Genomic DNA, 17625 nt, shown 5'->3' with positions numbered 1-17625 from the left:
CGTACAGCCCATGCCTAGCCCAGGGCAGCCTTGGCACCTGGGAGAGAGCCACCTGGACGCTCAGTGTCACCTGCTTGTGTGTGACAGTCCTTGCTCCCAGGTGCAACCCATGCAGTGTGACATGAAGATGGCGCGCAGGCCGGACAAGGGGAGGCTGGGGCAGGAGAGAGGAGCCCCCAGAAGAAAGGCACAGAAGCAGAGGCAGGAGGGGACCATGTTCCCGCAGGGAAGAATGAAAAGCAGGAGACCTCAGAGGGGAACTAGTCAGTGGGGACAACAGCCTTTACCCAGCAGACCTTGGTGTCAGGATCTCAGTCCAGGCGTTCCACAAGTTCCTGGGACAAGGCAAGGGTCTAAATCTATATTCCACCACCAAGGCAAGGCTTGACCTTGGTCTTCAGAATCCAAGGACCAATTTATTTCAAGCTGCACCCCAAGAGTATGACGACAATGAGGATGACCATAGTGACCATGAAAATGACGAGGAGGACAGTGAGGAGAGTGGCCCTAACCAGCAGGTACCGACAGATTGTGCTGGGGACCCTGTCCTAAACATTTCACATCAATTATACTTTTAATCTTCTCAACAAACCAAGCTTTTGGCATTGCTGATATTTTACCATCCCAGGGGGACTCTTGGGTCCCCAGAAGGTGAGCAGCTGGGATCCGAGCCCACCAGCCCCTGTTCTCAGTCTCCACTCAAGGAACTTTTCTGTCCCATCTAATTTTTTTTTTAAGATTTTATGTATATATTTGAGAGAGAGTGTGAGCACAAGTAGGCAGAGGGAGAAGGAGAAGCAGACTCCCTAGTGAGCCGGGACCCCGACACAGGGCTCCATCCCAGGGCCCTGGGATCATGACCTGAGCCGAAGTCTTAACAGACTGAGCCCCCCAGGCACTTCCCATCTCACTATTTTTTTTTTTTAATTCTGTTTTTCCCTTTGTAAACCATTAAAGGGTGCCCATGTCGGAGTTCCCTGAGCAGACCCTGATGGTGGCCGTGGACCGTGGGCTACTCCACACGGGCCCCCACCGGCCTGCGACACCTGCTCTGCCACTCGTCTCCCCGCAGGCTCCCTGGAGGCTGGACGGGGGAGAGAGAGGGTAGGAAGAGTCTTCACCAGCTCTGCTTCCTTTTCGGGGTGATGCGGGGGCAGCAGGGTCTCCAGGAAGTCAAACTGAGGCCCAGTGTCCCTGTGGCCAAACGCTTAGGTGACAAGGTGTCTGAAGCACTCACTTTTATTTAGAAGGAGAGTGACTGTCCCAGGAGTTTTGCAGAAAGCTCAAGGTTAGCATGGAGCACTCACTCACCCTAGACAAGGGAAAGCCAGGAGGGGAGCTAGCGTTGGTCACCACTCATGTGCGGCCCCCACTGCTGCTGAGACCGTCAAACGCACACCTTGCAGTCTGAGAGATGGCTCTGGGAGGGGTGTCGGGCACATCCCTGAGAGTCTGGTGTTCTGAGACACCCCACACAGATCACACCGCTCTGCTGCTTGGGGGAGCATTCCCACCAGGGCCGCGGAGCGTGGCTAGATGGGGTAAAAGCTACAGGGACAGTGCCCAGGGCGGTCACCTCTACTGCCATTGAAGAAGGTGCGCCCAGGTGAGCCTGAGTTTCCTTCCCGCCCTGAGATCTGGCATGTCTGTCATCTCTCCAGCACAGACCCTCCCATGGGCCAGAAGAGTCAGTGCATGCCCACAGAGACCGGCTGCCTGCGCGTCAGGGCCGGGGACTCCGCCAAGGCCAAAATCAGGACCCTGGAAGTTCACAGCACATACCGCAAACTTCCTCCCAGGACCTTGTGAGCAAGGGACTCAATTCGAGGGTCACTGGGAAGCCCAACTTGAAGCCCTTAGTTCCTTAAGGGGCCGCTTGTCCTGCTAGTTCTGAGAGTGGGAAGAAAACCAGGGCTGGAGGAGAGGCACTGGCTGCTCCAAGGTGGCCTGAGTCAGACTGACATCCAAAGCCTGCTCTGTGCAAGGGAGGCAGACACCAGGCCTACAGGCAAACACCGTGCTGTTTCAGGGCTGACCTAGGGCTCCCAGCTGGCATGGCACCTGCTGGGGACAGCTTCCATGCTCCATCCCAGGACCTCGTCTACCTTCTACTGCATTCCCAAGAAGCCCCATAGGACTCTCCCTATCTCCAGAGGCACAGGCTGAAGCCCACAGAAGGTGACGGATCCAAGGTGACACCTGCCTGGTGAGTAGGGGACAGGCTGGAATTCTTTCCTGTGCCCCTCATGCCTCGCACATGGCTGGCTTTTGCTATGAATGAATACATGTAGATCCATACCCAGATGCTTTTTCTACCCCTTTCTCCACCTCAGAGAGATCCCAACTGCACACTGAATTTCAAATCCGTGCTCTGAAACACCACCCCACAAGCACTGGGTCATCTTCCTAAACCCTCAATCACCAAAGGGACTCCTGTTCCAAGGGAGATACTCTCCTCAGGGAATTTCTCTGGAGCAGGGAGCAAGCCCCCACCTGCCACCAGCTTTCCCAGCTGGTATGACATCAGTACCAATATCCCTCACTGCCACCTTAATCCTGGCCCCCTTCAGGTCACCCGGCATGTCACCTTGTGTCTCCAGGTGGCCTGGGGACATGACGAGGAGCAAGATGGGGAGCCCCCTACCCATGCTTGTGAGCCCCAAGCTAGTGGGCGGGGCCTTTTCTGTCTCTAGGTAGAAGTTTCTGCAGACTCAAGAAAGCCTGTGCTTTTGGGGGGGTCTAAAGTTGAGTGAATCATGCCTGTGCCTTTTTTCATCATTATGAAATCACTTCTCCTAAGCTCTCCCCACTGGAAAGTCCCGGAAGAGCAGAGCCCTTGTGAATTAATGAGACAGTTGTGACAGAGAGGAGGGAGCTCTGGGTCTATCTAGAGCAGGAGGCTGTGTCTTTACTTACCAGCTCCACAAACTTGAACCAAGCACTTGACCTCTCTCAGTCACACTTTACTCTGACACAGTGGACATGAGCTTAAGCAAACTCGTGTATATGTGACTGCTTTGAATAAGTAGCAAGGGAAAGAATGTCGCTTTATTTCACATGAAGGCAAATACTGGGCAACCTTCATGCATCCTACACTGGGAGGGTGCTCTGCTGGACAAGGGTCCCCATGGTGACTCAGAGAGGAGGCTGCCATAGGCTTTCCCCGACCTCCTTTGGTTTTGTTTTCTTTTTGGTCCTACTGTTCAGCATCTTCAGCCCCAGTGACCATTCTCCAGTATGCTTGTCTGTTCTCCTGAGCTCTCTTACACAGTTCTTTGACTCATCCTTGTCACTGCTGGGCACAGCCACTGAGACCACCGGCATCCAGCCCCATAGCCTGTGGCTCCCTTGTCTACCAGCTCCTAGAAGCCTGTGGCTCCCCTATCTACCAGCTCCTAGAAGCACAAAGGAAGTAAGGCAGGGAACAAATCCAGTGACTTGCTGCATGTGTTAGGACTGGGTTCAGTTGGGGTGAAAAGGGAATCAGTGGTATTGTTGGCTGTAACACACACCATTCAGTCTCTCATTAAGTTCAGAGAGAAGCAGTTCAAGACAGGCTCAACAGTTCCACAAAACCCTCAGATACCTGGGTTCCTCCTATCCTTCCGCTGTCATCCTCAGCTCCCCACTTCCATGTTCAAATTAATCTGATGGCCCAAAAGGGCTGCCAGAGTGCCAGCCTTTATGTCCCAACCACCAGAAAGGACAAAAAGACAAAGAGGAAAAACAGGCTCATCTCCCAAATAGGTTAGCAATCTTTAACTGCCTTCTCATTAGCTACAATAAGACAGCAGCTGGTTACAAAGGGGTTGGGAAAGGGGCCTTTTTCTTAGAGGCATTGTTACCCCCAATAAAATTTGGGTTCTATTGCTAAGAAAGAAGGGGCATATGGACATTTGGTGGCATTAACAACCTCTCCAAGACCACACCTAATAAGTAGATATATATTAATATAATCAGCTGGAGTTCATCTGGTTGGAAGCCCAAGCTGGTTACTTCTACATGACGTGCCCTCAGTCACCCCACTGCCATGTCCCATGGAAGGAGCTGACCCAGGTCTGCTGGTACAGCCCACAGTACAGCTGTCCACCTGCTAAAGACCCCACCCCCTCCCTGCAGCCTGTGACACCTGCAATCCTGGGAAGGAAGGAAGGAAGAATGCACCTCAACTTGTCTCTACTTGCCCTCTGTCCCTTGCCCAGAGGCCTGGCACAATCTTGGCACTTTTCTCTGGTTATTACAAGACTTCTCCAGAAATCTGCAACCCAGAGAGGGCAGTGTCACTGCCTCCATTGGCACAGGAGAAAAACCTGAGGTCAACAAGTTAAGTAGCCTTCTCACCCTATGCTAAGAAGACTGGGCTCTACCTCGTCGTGCTGCTCCTGAAGCCCAATCTCTTCTTGCCTCACTACCCTGCTTTCCAGAAAGCCGCCCCCCTCAGATTTTCTTTCCAGGAAGACGGTGAGTCTTCCAGCAAGTACTCTGGGTCCAGAACACCCAAGCAAGTCTTCAAGGTCTGACTCTCTGGAAGCAACATAGAGATATGAGCAGTGTGTTCCACTGCCCTCATCCTCCCAAGTGAGGGCTTCCTTGAAGCAGGTGATGACCTTTTGGTGTATTCTTCTAATGGATCTGAAGAGTTGTAACAAGTCAACGAATTTGCAGAGTTTCCAAGATGTTTCCTTTGTGCATTTTTCTTTGGTGAATGAGGCCAGAAAAATGAACTTTCTGGATAACTGAGATTTCTGGATAACTATAGGAACTTAAAAAATATATAGCCATATATATGGAAAACTTTATAAAATGTAGCATATGAGCCCCTACAAAGAACAACATAATTAAGCAGAGTATGAACATCATTTAACTTCCCCTTAATGACAAGACCATAATTAGGAACATCAATTATAGTACTGAGCTCTGCTTCACAGGGTGCCCTCAGGAGTTGCTGACGTGTGTAGGGCCATTTGTCCCCGCACAAAATGGCCCCATTTGTTTTGCTTTCCTAATTCCTCTGGCTAGTTTATTATTATTATTATTATTATTATTATTATTATTATTATTAATTTGTCTGGTGCCTCCCTCCTCCACAAATGGCTAAGACTTCTTGATGCCCTCACTGAGTCCTGATAGCTTTTTGGTTTTCCACTTTGCTTTCTCACTGTTGCTAGGCCCTGGGCCTCCAGGTCTCTCCTCCTGGGATGGGGAATGCCTGCCAGACTCCTGTGCAGAGGCCCACTTTGTTTATTCCCACAGTCAAAGTTGTGTTCTGGATTTCTGAGACTGGTCCGGGATTCAGGTCTGTGCATACAAGGGACCCACAGACCTTGAAGGTCCCACTTGGATCTGTTGTTGCTGCTGACATGGACTGTTTCTCAGTGGACGTGATCCAACAGGAACCTGAGCCAGAAATGAAGAAAAGAGCCAAGAATATCAGCCACAGAGTCACTTACTATGACCAGCTATTTGTTCCTGCGGAGATGCCTTGAAGGTCCTGGTCATGCCATCGTTGGTAGTTGATCTTCCAATTTATGACAAGGAGATCTTTAAAAAGCAGAACCAGTTTCCACCCTTACTCCTTAATATGGATTCTTGTTATCTCTGAGGAAGTAAAATTGAAGACAAACCTGGATTCTAAGCTTCTTCAGATTCTGAGCTATTCATATATTCATAAAACAGTAGCAATTTGCAAACGCTTACTTTTCCCTTGAAGCCAATGATTAGGTAACGATCCATCAATGTGCTGAGTTAAACACAACAAATGCAAATCACTCTAATGATCATATTTGCAAAATAAGTTACCTTTATTTGGAAATAATTACCATGTGCTTTTAGCTCTCCAAGTGAAATCAAGAAGGTTCGCCATTCAAATCTGATCCACAGAAAGAAACAGATGATGGAAAGTTGATACTGGCCCATGTGTGCTCCTGGTTTGCCCTCTCATTTCTTTTTAATATCCTGCTAATATTTGCATGATGATGAGAGCGTTGGTTCTTTGGGCTCCTTGGCCTGGGTGTTCCTTCACCAAGACGACTATATTATGAAGTATCACTCTTGGGATGTGGTAAGTTGTCCATGTGATGCTAAGGAGAAGGTATGAGGTCCCGTCTTTACTCTGAAGTTGGTCACAAGTACTGCTGTGGCTGTAGGCAGAGGAGAAGAGGGTATGGCTCCAGGGAGGCCCTAAGCGCTCTGCAGGACACCCCCCCCCAAGTGTGGGGCATAGCCCATATCACCCTACAGGATCCCCAACACCTGTGTCTTTTCACTCCTGTAGGCACAGACATGCACATGTCCTCCTACCTTCACCAGATGAAGGGATAAAGGAGAGGCAAACATAGTTTTAACCAGATTCCTTCCTCATGCTCCCCACCACGGGACTTTTCCTCATCATTAACACCTAAATGAAACCAACATAGGATTCTCAATCTATTTCTAAATAACAAGACAGGATCTAAACCATTTGAAGAAGAGATGTGTTCCTGGTTCTGAAGGTGCCCAGCGTCTCCCCTGTGTTGCTAGAAGGGCCATTTCCCCGGGTGGTCTCCTTCCTGGAAGCACTGACCAGTGTCCACGGAGCCCGGGATGACCATGGGCGCTCATCTAACAGGCTATGGCAGAATCCTGTGACGCCTTCCACAAGCCACTTACTGACCATCCGAACTAAAGTGTCATTTTGATATAAAAGAAGATCAAAAAGATGAATTTACAAACATCAACTGAAACGTCAGTCATGGGAGAACTTAGGAAATTATTAAATGGTGTGAGAATGAGGGATATGATTATTTCAAGCAAACAAGAACAACAGAACTCCAAGCACCAGAAGCCAAACTACCATGAAGAACATTAGTCTATATCTTGCAGTAGAGGAGGAAAGACATTTTTAAACTTATTCAAGATTTAACTATAAGAAATAAGGGATGAAACATACTTACTGTCCTCTGAACAGTAACACCATGACGACCTGGGGTATCAGCTTGCTTGTGCTAAGTTGTGTTTTACTCAGATAAGTCATCTTAAATTAAATATTAAAGATTAATAAATATAATACCCATAATAAATGACACATACTAATTTAATTAAAAATAGATGGTGAATTTTACAAATGGGGCTTTATTGTAATGATACTGAATGGACTTGTTATGCTAAAAATGTGCAGTCCTGAAAATGTGCAATCTCCATGCACATTTTACCCTTATTGTGTCTCATTAAAATTTTAAAAATAGCTATTTTAATTGTCAAGCATTTGACAGACTGCTATAAAAACTTGACACTTAAGTTTCAATTTTACAATATGCATTTTAATGACTTCTTTTACTGCATGTTTTGTTATCTATAATCCAGTTTTTCAAAAAAAAAATTAAAATGTCATTTCCCAATAGTTTTTAGAAAACAGAGCCGAGCTTGCTGCGGGGCTGCAGGAAAACATGTTTAAATCTTTACAAATAAATATGAAAATTAGAACTATATTTTATTTCCACTACAGCCCATGGTTTGGTTGTTGATTTCAAAGCCTTCGGGGGACCAGGGAAGGAAAGGAAGAGACTCATGGGAGCTCAGTCAGAGCGGAGGGAGCGGGGGCTGTCAGAGATTTTAGCACAAGCTTTTCACAAGGATTTCCCATTTCCTCCACTTGGGATTAAGATAAGGCAACAGAGATGACTCATAGTAGCCACTGCAACCAATCTTCTATTAGAAAAAAAAAGGTGGGGCCTTTTTAGGGTAAGTGGAATCGTGAACATGGTGTCAGAAAATGCCTACGTTATCCAGAAAAGCTCTTTGAGTCCTTGAGGGCATTACGGTTTCATCGGCATATTCTAGGAGAAAAATTGTGCGAGTCAGGGTTTTCCAGTGCCCGACCACTTGAGGAAATCGAGTTTCCCAAAGATCTCACCTGATAATATCCTTCAAACTATCCATCTGTTGGCAATCCAGGAGTTGCTTGGGGTGGTGGGGGCAGTGTTTGGATAAGCAAAGGAGAAAAACATTATACTGGCATAGTCACGTGGTTAGTACCAATGACAGTTTGGTTGGTGTCCTCAGTCTACCAGACAAAGTACATATGCTTCTTACCTTCTTTAGCTTCTTACCTTCCCAGTACTTGGAGCCCTCGGTGCTGGTACCATCTCTGTAGCTGGCAACCCTGGGGCTCACAGTGATGCCGTACATTATCCAAAACCACAGTAATAAGCAATCGCATCTGAGTGCAACCGACCTCTGACAGCAAGGGTCTAGGAAGTCCCTACTTGGAAGATGCTCTGAAGGTCCGATGATGTCATGGGCTGACATTTTAAAACAGGTGAGCTATTCCCAAATGTCAAGTCTATGAGGTTTTCAGCCACTGACCTCTGGCGGGGATCTTACTTGTCCACCCATCTACTGCGGCCTCACCACACCCTTTTCCAAGCAAACTGACTAGTCCCTGCTTCGGTACCTCTATTCAAGCTCTGGGCTCCCTTCTGAGTGGGAGGCGGCCTTGATGCTCTGGTGTGGCAACTCACAGGCCACGCTTGCTGACCTTGCATGCAGACCAGCCACAGGAAGAGAATCATCCTGGGCCAGCCTAGCGCTTACTGCGTACAATTAGACACAGAGGGGTCTTTTACAGAATAACGGTAAAAAGGAGACCGGCATCATGGCCGTGGACTCTGGTCGGCTCTGAAAAAGTCCTTACGGGCCACTTTTTAAAGTCTAATATGAACCACATGAGGGCCGCCCAGTGCCGTCTTGGAGACCATGGGGAGTGTACTGCAGCGCTTATTCAAGAGATCCCCGTGTTGAGGGGTCTCCGTCTCATGTTAATGCAGACACTACAAAAGGCCCCAGAAACAACCTTCTTGGTTCCTGGCAGGGTACAGGCAGACAGCTCCTGAACTGAGATCCTCAGTCACATCTGAGGCAAGGAGAGAGCACAGCCTTGTATCCACAATACATGGAAGCCCACCACCGAGTGAAGGCTGCCCCCCAGGCAAGGAGGCAGCACAGTTCCATGCCACAGATCAAAGGGCCTTTCCAACCTTCCCATGGTCCCCTGGAATCCATGTAGAGCCCAGAGCTGCTCTGTGTCTGGAGCTCAGCCTGCTGCCCTGCTCCAGCCTCCCAGGATCATTCCACAGGGCAGCCCGTGGATCCTGGAAAGAAAGCAGATGTTGCTGGAAGCTCACTTTGCATACTCAAGAATGAAGCCAAGAGCCACCGTGGGTGTCAGGCCGCCCAGGATGCCAGGATATTTATCTTTGTGCTTATTGTCCTCCCTGTAATGTTTCCTCCTTTTCTAACTTCCCCAGAGATGTCCCTTTCCCAGGGAGCCCTTTTCTGACAACTGGACCAGACCAAAATCAAGTTAAGACACTGTCTGGCAGTGTAGTGTTCATCACAGTTGGTAATAGAGATAGATGATAGATAGATAGATAGATAGATAAGATAGATAAGTTAGAGGATGGGTAGATAAGGTAGATAAGTTAGATGATAGATTAGATAGATAAGTTATATGATAGATGGGTGATGGACAGATAGATAAGACAGAGAAGATAGAGAAGACAGATGATACATAGATTAGATAGATAGGTAAAGATAGACAGATAGATAGACAGATAGAAGACAGACTGACAGTTAACTTTACATGTTAACTTGCCTGGGCCACATGGTACCCAGTCATTTGTCTAAATACTACTTTAAGTGTGTCTGTAAGGGTGTTTCTGGATGAGACTGGCGTTGGAATAGGTTGACTGAGTGAGGCACACTGCTTCCCCAGTGTGGGTGGAACTCCTTTGATCTGTGGTGGCCTGAATAGTTCGAAAAGGCTGAGAAAGAGATCATTTGCTCAGTGCCTGACTGTCTTCAATCCGGAACAGTGGTTTCCACTGGCCTTCGGACTCAGACCTGGACCAGATGCCACATCTTCGGCTCATCTGGCTCTCGGGTCTTCAGACTCAGGATGGAACTACACCTTTGGCTCTCTTGAGTCTCCAGCATCCTGACTGCAGATCTTGGGGCTTCTGTAATCACACAAACCAATTCCTTATAATCCCATGTTGATATATAATACACAAATTTTGGGCGCCTGGGTGGCTCAGTGGGTTAAGCCGCTGCCTTCGGCTCAGGTCATGATCTCGGGGTCCTGGGATCGAGTCCCGCATCGGGCTCTCTGCTCAGCAGGGAGCCTGCTTCCCTCTCTCTCTCTCTCTGCCTGCCTCTCCGTCTACTTGTGATCTCTCGCTGTCAAATAAATAAATAAAATCTTTAAAATAATAATAATAATAATAATAATACACAAATTTTATAAATTGTTTTTTTTTCCATTTGTTGGATTATGGTTTCCAAATGTGTGCTATTCCTGATCACACTGTATAGGGCATGCGGAGGGCTTTTCTGGATTCCTATAGAGAAGAGGGTCCCCAAGTCACCACCTGCATGTATCGTCAACATCTCTACCTATTGCCAAATCTCTCTTCTGCATGGCTGTGATGCTTAGACATCACTTCATGCAAGGTCCGAAAGCTCCTCTGCTCCATCCCTCCCCAACTCTCACTACTATACGGTTTCGGGTGTTGATAGTCGGAGGGATGAGAATGTTTTCATTCGCATTGGCCGGATTTTTAGTTGATTTTCACCACAGGTATGTTCATGATTTCTATGTCCTTGACCATGAATTCTCCTTAACTGCTTACCTCTTTTACTATTGGGTTGTTCATATTTTTATAATTGATTTTAAAGTATTCTTTAAAAAACTGGTCATCTTTCTTGTGTTTTCTCCTGCTCTTTGGCTTAAGCTTTAATTTTCTTTATTTTGTGAGACCCCACCCCCTTAAAAAAAAAGTTGCCAAATATATCCACTCTTTTCTTTATAGCTGGGAGTTTTCATATCTTCTTTAAGAAATCCTTCCCTACTCCAAAGTCATGAGGAAGTCTTCCAAGAGTTTCTTCTAAATGATATGTTTTGTTTTTATACATGACTCTTTCATTCTGTTCCAATTTACTTTTGTATATGTCTAAAGTGGGGATCTAATCTCATTTTCATTTTCCATGGGATTAACCAATTGGTATGGCCCCATGTATTAATGATTCAGTGTCTCCCACTAATTTGAGGTGCCTATTCTCATATATATATATATATATATATATATAGTTCCCAGGGACGTTTCCTGGGCTCTCTGCACGGACCCTCTAGACCATCCTCCCTCCCCATCTTGATTACCAAAGGTCTATCAACAGTCTCAAAAGCAGACAGTTCTGCTTCCTATGTTGTTCTTCTTCAAAAACTATCTTCCATTTATCATCATGAATATTACAATCAGCTTATCAAATTCCACAGAGTATCACTAGAATTTTTGTCAGAATTCTTCTGTGTAGACTTGCTCCTTTTAAGAAATTTGGTTTTCCCATCTATGAGTGTAAAATAGTTCTACTTTTATGTCTTTCAATAAATTTTATTATTTTCTTCAAAGATCATTTTTGCTTTTCCTACCAGCTTATCCCTTTTTCTCAAAGCTTTTTATTTTGATTTTTTTCTAAAACTACAGAGAAATTGAAAAAAAATGGAGTATCATGCTTACTAATATAGTCTCCACCCATATTCATGAATTATCAACAGTTTATCACATATTCACTTTTTTTAAAAGATTTTATTTATTTATTTGACAGAGACAGACAGACATCACAAGTAGGCAGATAGGCAGGCAGAAAGAAGGGGAAGCAGGCTGTCTGCTGAGCAGAGAGCCTGATGTGGGGCTCGATCCCAGGACCCTGAGATCATGACCTGAGCTGAAGGCAGAGGCTTAACCCACTGATCCACCCAGGCGCCCACATATTCACTTTTAATGAACAACAAGTAAAGTTGCAGAAGCATGAAAATCACCCACAGATGGTTCGCATCTCTTTCCCATCAAATGAAACAGTCTTTCATATAACCATTCAGTATCGTTTCTCATTACCAAGACATTGAACATGATTAAATATTACCTGATATATAATTCACATTTAAATTTCTCTGTTGTCCAAAATATATCCTCAGTAGTTATTTTCCTTCTCCTTGGGTCCAATCAAGAATTATTGAGTTTGGTCAACATTGCAATTAACCCATTTTGAACTACGACATGATCATACCATTTTTCTTCCATCACTCATGACCCTAACACTGTTCAGGGGTCCAGATCCAGGCCAGCTATATTAGTGAATGTCCCACAATCTGATTGTTTCCTCATGATTGGACTAAACATTGTTGGCAGGAATACTACACATTAGACACACAACATGTCAGCCTGTTCTATTACTAGCATTGCTCAGTTTGATCCCTTGCTTGAGTTAGCGTTTGCTAGTTTTCTTTCTTGTAAATGGGCTTTGTCCTCTTTTCAGTGAAGAAGCAATCTACAGGGTGATACTTTGAAAGCATGTGACTATATGTTTTCACCCAATCATTTTGGCATCTATTAATGATCCTTGTCTTAATCAGTTGTGTTGGTGGTTGCAAAATAGTATTTTCTAATTTTAAGAGTCTTTCTGCTTTACCAGCTGGTCATCGTTTGTATGTATGAGTTTCCATATTTCCCCACCTTCCTTCCTTTTCTTTCTTGACTATCACTATGGATACATGAATTTTATTTTTTGTCCCAAGTATTATAACCAATTGCCACGTTCACTTTTTGTAGGGAAGATGTGACATTTCTGTGGTCTTCAAGGATACCCAAACTTGGGCAATTTTAACCCTAAGCTGCCTCCCACGGCCCTCCCATCCATTCTAACAATTTTGGAGCATTTCTTTGATTTCTGACAACAACATATTCTAGGCTCTTTTTATATTTTTCCTACCCATCCACTCCCAGACATAGAATTGGAAATTTTTCTAAGAAGACTCATTAATTTTAGTTGAAAAACGCATTTTGTTAATAAGATTTTCTTACTTTTGTGTGCTATTGTCTTCAGTATATTTTTTGTGCTGTTAATAAATGGTATCTTAAAAATTACAATGTTGGTTGCTTATTGCTGATATGTAGGAAAGAAATTATTTGTGTGTGTTGATCATGTATCTAGTAAACTTTTCAAACTCTTCATTCATTCTGATTATTTGCCTGTAGAGTTTCTAGGGTTTTCTATGTGGACAATCATATCAATTGCAAATAATGACAGTTTTATTTCTTCCTTACTAATTCTTAAATTTTCTTGCTTTATATTTTCTCATTTTACTGTGTTAGTTGTAGTGTTTAATGGCAATTATAATGGTGGCATATTTATCTTTTTCCTGTCACTAAAATAGTGCTTCTAATGGTTCATTAATAAAAATTATCTTTGCTATTAATTTTTAATTGCTGCCATTTTCTAGTTAAATACTTTTATTTTCCTTCTCAGTTTTATATCTTTATCTTTAGTTCTTATCAAAATTTTATTCTACATTTACTGAAATTGTTTTCTTTCTTTTTAAACCATTAATCTGAAAATCAATTTCTTAATGTCAAAACACTTGTATAAGGACATGATGGAATAATCCAGATGATATGCATCCTTTCACCATATCTAAACTAGAAGACTGGAAAAAATAGACAAACCAACCATTTTCAGACATTGGACAGTGGGTATCTCAGATCTATGAAACTTCAGAAATAGGAAACAAGTAATCCCCACAATCACCTTGATATTCTATCTTGAGGCCCTTTTTAGTTTGATATAGAAAGGAGGATGTTAAATAGAGCACAATGATCTTGCTAGGTTGAGGAAACATATCAAAGTTTCGTGAGGCTGCAGAAATTGGAAAGTGTGGGATATAGAACCAGAGACAAAGGAGTTACACAAAGAAAAACTCCAGAACTCTGTATAGAATTCTTTCAGGTTTTGCTCAATAAGATAGATAAATAAACTCAAAGACTGATTAAGAAACTATAAGCATAACTATACCCAGAACTTGCACATGCCTTGGGAACTCACAGTGCTCCAACAATCCAGATGGAAGGGTCCCCATTGAACACTCAGAGTAGAGAAGGGTCCAGTTGAGTTACACATTGATAACAGAGAGAAACTAGACCAGACTCTAACACAAGTCTACTAAAGTTTAGAAACAAGCCTTGTAATAATAGAGCTGAACCATAAATAACTTAACTTACTCCAAAAATTAAAAAAAAAAAAAAAACAAAACAAAACAAAGCAAAATTAGTTGAAGGAAGACAACAAAACCCAGTATTCAACAACACAAAATTTAGTGTCTAACTTTAAATTTTAGAAAGTGTTTAACTTTTGGGGCACCTGGGTGGCTCAGTGGGTTAAGCCTCTGCTTTTGGCTCAGGTCATGGTCCCAGGGTCCTGAGATCGAGCCCTGCAACAGGGTCTCTGCTTAGCAGGGAGCTTGCTTCCCCCTCTCTCTCTGCCTGCCTCTCTGTCTACATGCAATCTCTGTCAGTCAAATTAAAAAAAAAAAAAAAAAGAGTGTCTAACTTTAAATTTTAAAAAATTGGAAAGGGGAAGAAACAGAAAAATATTACCCATATGCACTAAATAAATCAGAAAATGGGAGCAGAAATAATTGAATACAATTTTTTTCACAAAAAATATGTAAAAATATAAAAATATATATTATATATATAAGTATATGTAAAATATAAAAATAAGCAACATACATAAAATGAGAAAGAGCAGGAATACAATAAAACTTTTAGAGATGAAAAATGCAATATCCAAACTGAAAAATTCGCTGATTGAATTAATAGCAGATGAGACCGAAAACAATGATCAGAGATCAGGAAAATTGAAGACAACTGTAAGATACTAGGAAATCTGAGCAATGAGATAATAAATGACTAGAAAAAAATAAATAAACAGCTCCAATGATGTATGATTCAATACCAAGTGGTCTAACACACATACAATAGGAGATCCAGGAGGTGAAGACAAGGGAGATGGAAAATATTAGACAAAACAATAGCTGAAAAAAATCCCAACTTTTTTGTAAAGTATAAATCCAGGAATCCAAGAAGGTCAAGAAACTCAAAGCAGAGTAAACAAAAAATACTAAGGGACATCATAATCAAATGAACACTAGTGATGTAATGACATCCATAAGTACCATATAAAACATATTATGTGCAAAAGAACAAAGAAATCATAACTTCCAGTGTCCATATGTAAGCCAGAAGACAATGAAATAACATCTTTACAACAGTAAACCTAGAAATACACGAACTGCAAAAAAAAAAAAAAAGTTTTCAGAAATAAAGATGAAATACATATTCTCCAGGCAAACTAAATCTGCAAGGGGTACTAACAGTCCTGCACTAAAATAATGAAGAAGGATGTTCTTAATCATCTTAAGGAAAGATGATTATACCAGGTGGAAATGTGTATCTACACAACAAAGGTGAAAATATGTGGGTAAGTGTAGAAGGTTTTTCTCACTTTTTAAAAGACCAGCACTAAAACCAACTGTAGCACAATTAGATGTGAACATTTATTGTTAAGAGAGTAACTCCAAAACAAGGGCTCGATTTCAAACTAAAGATGTAAACTAAAAGAAACTCTTTTAAATTCCTAGGAAACACTCAAGTTATTGTAGATATTTTTGTTGTTGGACTTGGTGAACTAATGTTGAATATTTGGTATAATTTGCCTATAAAATCATCCAATCAGATACCATAGATCTCTTTTAAACAAACATTTCAAATTATTTAATATCCACGGATCTATTAAAATATCTTGTTTATTTTAGTTCAATATTGCCATCATGTGTCTAGGGGATTGACTCTTTAATGTAGGTTTTCAAATGTATTGTTATGAAGTTTCTTAATAATATCTCCCTTTCTTCTCCTGGATATTGTTTATTTGTACTTATTTCAATCATCAGAATTTTCTACACTTTGTTATTCTTTTCAAAGAAACAGCATTGGTTTTTATTAGACATCTCTATTTTCTTTCTTTGTTTTTTTCTATTTTAGTAGTTTCCTTTCCTTACTTTGTTACTTTTCTTATATTTTATTTGGATTTATTTGGTTATTCTCAGCCTAACTTTTATAAACACCTTTGCTCACATGTCATTGACACATAATGAAAACGTACATTTTTAGAATTTACTTTTTAATAAGTATTGACATAGGTATATATATATACCTGTGAAACCATCACCACAGTCAATAATGAATATGAAGTTGTGGCTATGAATTTCCTTCTAATTGTAGCTTTAGATGCATCCCACAAAATTTAACATGTAGATTTTTCCTTCTTGCTTTGTCCAAAGTAATCCCCAATTCCCATTGTCATTTTCTTTCCTTTGGCACTTTGGCAATTTAAAAGTGTATTGCTTAGTTCGCCAACACTTGGAATTTTTACTGTCAGAGAGAAATAAAGGCTACACTTTGGCTCTCCTGAGACCCCAGCTTGCTCGCTGTGGATCCTGAGATTTTTCTCAGTCTCTCTAATCACATGAGTCAATTTTTCAGAATAAATCCCTTTGTGCATGCATGCACACATGTGCTCTCTCTCTCTCTCTCTCTCTCTCTCACACACACACACACACACACTGCTTCTGCATAGGCTGGCCCCCTCTTACCTTACAGGATTCATTTCACATGTCACCACTACAGCAAAGCCCTCACTACCCACCCTGTCTAAGTCAACCCCCCTCATCCAGTTATTCTATTTCTTTCTTTCAAGGCACATATCACAGCCTATATTTATTTCTTTGCCTACCTGTCATTTCCCCCTTCCCTATTATAGCATAAGTTTCACATGGATAGGGACCACCTTATCTTACCCACTGCCAGTCCCCATTACCTATGTCAGTGCCCTTTTACCCTAGTTTCCATCCAAATACCTACAAAGTGTAGTAGAGGATTTTCCCTCTCCCCAGTATCCACATGGATCTCCTGCTTTCAGAATTCCTAACCTCTTGCATTTTCACTGGGGACATGGGAACCTAGCTGCCCACAGCATCCTCCTGCTAGACTGGCATCTGGATATGGTGACATGGCTATGCTTTTCCTGTTGAGAAGCAAACAGATGTGATATGGATTTCCCTGATGACAACTTTATAAGGAAATTTCTTGCTCTTCACATTGTCTTCTCTACCTTCCTGAGGCCTGGTGGTGGATATGGTGGTGGTGATCTGGGTTGAGCCTTCAACCAGGGGCCACACTTTAGGCTAAAGTAAAAAGACAGAAACCCCTGGATCTCTGCACAACTCATGGAACTGTACAGGCAACCTACTTTGCAGCTCCTAACAATTTGGACTATTCTATGAGAAAGTCATATGCTCCTGCTTATCTGAGCCATTCAAATATAGGCCCCCATTACTACAGCCTAATCTCCTAGTTGAACATGGAATGGTGGACAAAGGGAGGTACGAGTGTTGTGACTGTTTCTTCTTCCAGCTGCGGTTCCCAAGTAGGGTCACTTGGCAATGTCTGCACACATTTTTGGTTATCATAATTTAGGAGATGGAGGTTTCCACTGGCATATCTTGTATGGAGACCAGAAATATGGCTACACTACAAGGCACACAACAGCCCACCACAGAGAATAACCATGCAGACCCAGATGTCACATTGAGAAGCACGGTGGTCTCACACCTACTGCTGGAAAGGGCTGTATTTTAGTTCTGCCTTCATGGTGGGCCACTCACTCATCAGTCAACACTGTTATTTCAAGTGGCAT

General features: G+C 42.9%; 1 long non-coding RNA gene across 1 annotated transcript in view; it reads right to left on the bottom strand.

Annotated features, from left to right (window-relative positions):
• Positions 1 to 9641: 9641 nt before the first annotated feature.
• The window catches only part of LOC125085205 (uncharacterized), a 47040-nt gene continuing 39056 nt past the window's right edge, over positions 9642 to 17625 (bottom strand). The window contains exon 6 of the long non-coding RNA XR_007122810.1: positions 9642 to 9995. This is a non-coding gene — a long non-coding RNA (uncharacterized LOC125085205). The remainder of the gene's footprint in view (positions 9996 to 17625) is intronic.

This window comes from Lutra lutra, chromosome 14, assembly GCF_902655055.1.
Source record: "Lutra lutra chromosome 14, mLutLut1.2, whole genome shotgun sequence".
NCBI lineage: Eukaryota > Metazoa > Chordata > Mammalia > Carnivora > Mustelidae > Lutra > Lutra lutra.
Note: the sequence above shows the minus strand (reverse complement) of the source record. Positions and strands in the feature narration are given on the sequence as shown.